We start from the raw sequence: 6,566 nt of genomic DNA, 5'->3' as shown, positions 1-6,566 counted from the left end.
TGTTCTCCCATCTACAGCCACTTGAGACAAAATAGCCCCAACTCCATAAGTGGAGGCATCCACTTCTAGCATAAATGTCTTCTCAACATCAGGTTGAACTAGAATGGGGGCCACAGAAAATGCATCTTTGAGAGTGAAAGGCATCCAATGCCTCTGGGGACCACACTTTGGGATTAGCCGCTTTTTTTGTCATAGCAGTAATTAGAGCTACAATCATTGAAAACGCTTTGATAAACTTTCTGTAATAATTGGAAAAGCCTAAAAATCTCTTTAGTAGACTTTAATGAAGTGGGCAAAACCCAATCTTGAATAGCCTTTAACTTGTCAGGGTCCTTCTGAAGTTTAGAACTGGAAATGATATACCCCAAAAAGGGTATACCTGGGACTTTAAAAACACACTTGGAGATCTTACCATAAAGCTTATTAGCTCAAAGATGACTTAAAACTTCTTTAACATAGGTATGATGATAAGAAAGATTCCTGGAAAAAATCTAAATATCATCAAGATAAACAATAACAAACTGATAAAGTATATCTTGGAAAATTTCATTCACAAACTCCTGGAACACCGCAGGAGCATTACATAAACCAAAAGGCATGATGAGGTTCTCATAATGGCCATCTCACGTAGTAAACGCAGTTTTCCACTCATCACCCTCTTTAACTCTGATCAAGTTGTAAGCTCCTTTTAGATCAAGTTTAGTAATTAGTCAAGACCCCTTAACTCTGTCAAACAATTCTGTAATGAGAGGCAAAGGATATTTATTTTTTACTGTGATCTCATTTAGACCTCTAAAGTCGATACATGGACGAAGACCACAATCTTTTTTCTTTACAAAAAAGAAGCCCGCTCCAGCGGGAGATGAAGAAGGCCTGATAACCACATTTTTTAGGTTATCATGCACATATTCTGACATGGCTTGAGTCTCAGGAACAGAGAGAAGGAGTATACTCAACCTTTGGGTGGCATTTTACCAGGAATAAGTTCAATAGGACAATCCCAGGGACGATGCAGTGGAAGTTAGTCTGCCACCTGCTCAGAAAAGACATCAGCAAATTCATGATAAGGCTGTGGAAGAGAAGGTGGAACATCTACTTTCACTTCCGCCAATGGTATCACATGAATCAAACAATTTAATTTGCATTTAGGACTCCAGGAAAGAGTTTGAGAACAAGTCCAATCAATATGAGGGTTGTGAAGAGTTAACCTTGGTAAACAAAGAGCTATATCATACATAGAAATGGGTAATAAAAAAACTCTAAACTTTTTTCATGCAAAGCTCCTACCCTAAACTTCATAGACTTTGTTTGATGCATAACATATACATTAGAAATTGTAGTCCTATTAACTGCAGAAAGGGAAAAAGAACAGGTCAATTTGACAACAGGAATTTTTACATTTCTGAACCAAGGACAATGAAACAAAATTGCCAGCTGCTCCAGAATCTAGCAATGCAGAATACTCTTGACACGAATAACCAAAATCAGGAATGCTCACAGAAATTAAACAATCCTTTTTGGGGGAAACTTTAGAAAATACCCCTAGTTTGAATTCCCCTCCATCAACTAGGGATGATTGTTTTCCTGGCCTTATTGGACATTTAGCCAAGAAATGTTCTGAGGATGCACAATACAAGCACAAATTAGAACGCCTCCTACGTTGTTTCTCAACTTCAGACAATTTAGCTTTATTAATTTGCATAGGCTCATCAGATGTACTATGAAAAGAGCGAGACTGGGGAAGAGAGCTTTTTGAACACTCAGAGCGACTCCTCTGAACCCGTCGTTCTCGCATACGCAGATCAATTTTTATAGTCAATGAAATTAACTCATCCAAATTCTCAGGAAGATCCCGAGTCACCAACTCATCTTTAAGTCTCTCAGAGAGACCATTCCAATATGCTGCTCTTAATGCCTCATTATTCCATTTAAATTCTGCAGCTATAGTTTGAAAACGAACCACATACTGACCAACTGGAGCTGTTCCTTGCTTTACTAGCAAAATATCCACAGACGCGGCCACTGATCTTCCAGGTTCGACAAATATCATTTTAAAAGTGGAAACAAAAGCTTGGTAATTAGACTTTAAGGCATAATTTCTCTCCCATAAAGGAGAAGCCCACTCAAGAGCAGTACAAGACAATAATGACATAATATAAGCCACTTTAACACGAGAGGTGGTAAAACTTTGAGGTAACAATTCAAAATGAATCTCACATTGGTTGAGAAATCCTCTACATGTTTTTGGATTACCATCATAAGAGGTAGGAGTTGGTAAAAGTAAATGAGAAGCAGAAACCCCTGAAGTACTTGCAACAGGAATCTTAAGCTTATCAAGACGTGTGGAAAGATCAAGTAGACATTGGAAAACTTGAACTTGACTGTTTTCCTGTATTTCCAAAGGAGCGGTCAAACCCTGAAGTACCTGTACCCCAGTAGCCTGTTCCAGATCCGGATTCATTTTTAGGTTCTAGGTCTGTGCAAATTGTCACGGCTGCCGACACTTGAGACTCCTGGGAGGAGGCAGGCCTACTAGGGAAAATAAACTGGGATGGCTTTAGGAATGACCTTGTCATGAAATCTCGATAGCACGGAATAAAGTAAATAGAATTTATTCACAGAAAAAATATAATAGCAATGTCTCACATAAAGTCTCAACAACACTGAGGTTCACATAAGCAATAATGAGTATAGAAGAAAACCTCCCATATAGTCTTTAACACAGAAAAGTTAATATGTTGGGGAACCCCGAGTCCAGTATGAGGCTAACACCTCAGGATGGTATAGAGGAGCTTCACCTGGGTGGAACCCTGTAGTGATGGAGATCCAGAGCAGAGTGAGCCCTGTGATGCAGTGAAATACGGAGCAGGATTGAGCCCTGTGATGCTGTGAGGTTGAAGCAGGGTCGAGCCCTGTTGAGGTTGGAGCAGGGTTGAGCCTTGTGATGCAATGAGGTTGGAGCAGAGTTGAGCCCTGAGATGCAGTGAGATCAGAGCAGGGTTGAGCCCTGTGATGCAATGATGTCGGAGCAGGGTTGAGCCCTGTGATGCAACTAGAATCCGGAGCGGGGTTGAGCCCCGTGATGCAAAGAAGGTTGAAGCAGGGTTGATCCCTGTAAAGCGGAGTGGTTCCAGAACAGGGTTGAGCTCTGCGGTGTGACTAGAATCCGGAATGGGGTTGAGCCCCGCAATGTGGTGATGATAACTGTAATGGTGCAGTTGACAACTGTAATGAAGATGGATTCGATGTCCATAGGAGTGAAAAACAAATAGGCAAAGTAAATAGTGCAGCAAAAGGTGAAACCACAGCAGTGGAGCAGAAAGCAATACTTAGGCAATGGCTATGCTAAGCTCTGTAGTGCAGCTGGTAACTGGCATCAGAAGTTTAGCTGGAACATGAGCGGAGATATAGTAAAGTCCACAGAAACCCACAGGCACAGCAGGGATCTGGCAGGAGTCCAAGAAAGACCTGAAAGAAATGTTGCACAGACACTGAGACACAGTTAGTAACACGCTTTATACTAGAGGTCTGTGATCCATAGGAAGTTTCAGAACATGTAACCCAAATGGAATCAGGTTTAAAATAATGAGCAATCTAGGAATCCCACAACCTGACAATACCTTGATTCCCTGTATGTGAAGAACGCCAGCAAGCAGGATAGCTCCTCCAATGACCACAAAGAAACTTTGGAAAAAGTAATCTATCTTTATGTACTGAAATAGCCGCAGTTATGACATATGTGTATATATATATATATATATATATATACATATACCTCCTCCATAGACCGGCACTCCAGAAAAATAGTTCAAGGTTCTTGCGTGGGTGTCCTCCTCCCAGTATTGTACAAACAATCTGTAAATAGTGAAAGGCGGGATGGGTGGCACTCACAGGACTTGTAACCACAGCAAACAAATTACCAACAGGTCATTTTAATGCCGACGTTTCAATTTACCATCTTGGAGATTTCCTCAGGGACCATATTGTTATGGTCCCTGAGGAAAATCTCCAAGATGGGAGATTGAAATGTCAGCATTAAAATGACCTGTTGGTAATTTGTTTGCTGTGGTTACAAGTCCTGTGAGTGCCACCCATCCAGCCTTTCACTATATACAGTATATATATATATAGATAGATAGATAGATAGATAGATAGATAGATAGCTAATGCCGGCACTCCACAATATAGTCTGTACCTGCCTGGGTGCCCTCTAATGGTATATGAACCAAATATACAAAGATGAACAGCGGCACTCACAGGACTTGAAATAAATAAGACTCACGACTCCAAAGGACCAGCGTCCAATGTTTCAGTCGGTGTGACTTTTATCAAGATCAACAGTGAACAAATACACATCATACCGAAATACCCAGTGACATCTCATAATGTCCATGCTTGATTGCCTTACCACCCGCCAAGTGAACGACGTCATAGAGGCGGGACCAGCGCTGCCGTGATGATGCATCTATCGAGAGCTCCAGGTGCCGCATACGCATTGTTAAGGCAACCCAGCTCTGATAGGGGACCACTTGTCAAGATGTGGCTCACACGAGCATCGTGTGTCTCTGTGGATTGCCATGGCAACCCAGCTACATCAGAGCGCTGTGTGGGACAAAGGAAATAGTAGTCCAAGCAGCTAGTGAAAATTAAATGCAATAATTGACATACTGTGTATATATACAAATGATAGAAACAAAGTCTGGTGGTAACAAATGCAATAAAAGAAATACCGCGAGATACACGGAGGTGCCGTGCAAATAATATGGGCAGGACATAATGTGACAAATAATAAATAATGCATGATGAATGAATGAACCAAATATGTGCAGGAACAAAACCCAAATATGCAGCAGGAGCTGCATACACAAATATAACATAAAAACCAAATAATAAGAAATAAAAAATAAACAATCCAATAATGAAACATGAGCTGTGGAAAAGCAGGATGGGAAGCAAATGCCCCCATGGATGTGATACATGAAAAAGCAGATGAATGGTAAGTAATGCTCAAAAAATCATGCTGTCAGCCACACATATACATGTTCACAGGTAAATATCTAAGAAACATCAATGATGGATATATAAATATAAATATGAATATAAATATATATGCTGTAAACAACAGGCAGCAAAAAATACATCAGGAAACCATGTAAGACAACTCTGAAGTACAGTGTAACAGCTATTGGGAATCAACATCTGTACAATACAAGAGTAAAATGGCTGTATGAGGCAACTCATCAATGCATTAATGAAAAGTAGGATAAACATGGGAAAATGTAGGGGAAACATCGGAATGGGAAAGTGGTTGTATTGACTCGAAGTATAACCATGGATGTTGCCATTTTACAGTACCAGGTATTCCGAGGAGGTGTCCCATCCAAGTACTAGCCTGGCCTACACTGCTTAGCTTCAAAGATCGAATGGTATAAGGCGTGTCCAGTGTAGAATGACTGTAATCCAGGCATGTATAATCCAGAATATAGGTAAAGCCCATAGGGCCTAATTGAGACAAAGAACATCCACAAGGAACGGGAAAGGAAGGATGGAGTAACGAGGGGATAATAAGGAAACAATATTAGGGAAGAAAAAAACAAGAGCATAACACATGGGATAATATTTTGATATCCTGTGAAATGATTGAAGGGTAAAATATACCCAGTATGTGTTGTTAAGGTGCAGCTGCTCCAACAAGAAACAACTCGCACTTTAGTAAAAACATGAGAAAGACAGTTGTTCATTGAGTCAAAATGGGGAAACAGTATTCATTTTGTGGATCCAAAAAGTTTCCAATTGGAGAAGTCTTTTCTCTCTATCCCCACCTCTCTTATTTGGAGGGATGTGGTCAATAATTTTATAAAACAAGGTGGATAAAGAGTGTTGTAGGTTCTTAAAATGGTGTGCCACAGGTTGGTCCTCATCTTTCCCTTCCAATGATTGTGTTATCGCAGTGCGGTGCTGGTTCATCCAAATGCGGGCTGTACAGGTGGTTTTGCCTATGTAGACAAGTCCACAGGGGAAACGAATCATGTAGATGATGTATTTTGTGGTACAGGACAGGACATGTTTAATTGGTATCCGTTTTCCAGAGTGTGGATGTACAACATCATGACCTGGCTGTTTCCAAATAGCCACAGGTGGTACAACCCGTACAACAGAAACATCCCGTTTTTTTTGGTTAAGAAATGATCAGTGTTTGAAGGCACACAACTAACATCGTTGTGGACCAACCAGACCTTTAAATTTTTTCCACGTTTGTAGCCAATCAGTAATTAGAGGTTTAATAGTGTTGTCCGTATTGACAATTGGCCATAAGCATTTAGAGGTACTGTTAATAAATTTACTGGCCACATTGTGTTGATTTACAAATACCATGGTATTGGTGTTACTGGATGCGGAGTCAGTTGGACTGGTGATTTGTTGGCTGGATGCTAATGCTCTCTGTATTGCCAGAAGAAGATCCTTCTGTCTGTATCCTCATTGTAAAAATTTATCAATCATATTGTCAATTTCAATAATTGCCAGATCAGGGTCACTGGTGATTCTAATTGCTCGTAAAAACTGGG

At 40.5% G+C, this 6,566-nt stretch overlaps 1 pseudogene; it reads right to left on the bottom strand.

Moving 5' to 3' along the window:
- Positions 1-5,343: 5,343 nt before the first annotated feature.
- On the bottom strand, positions 5,344-5,461 carry LOC148537938 (5S ribosomal RNA; annotated as a pseudogene).
- Positions 5,462-6,566: the final 1,105 nt, after the last annotated feature.

Source organism: Taudactylus pleione, unplaced genomic scaffold (assembly GCF_031769625.1).
Source record: "Taudactylus pleione unplaced genomic scaffold, aTauple2 ptg000041l, whole genome shotgun sequence".
NCBI classification, from domain to species: domain Eukaryota; kingdom Metazoa; phylum Chordata; class Amphibia; order Anura; family Myobatrachidae; genus Taudactylus; species Taudactylus pleione.
Note: the sequence above shows the minus strand (reverse complement) of the source record. Positions and strands in the feature narration are given on the sequence as shown.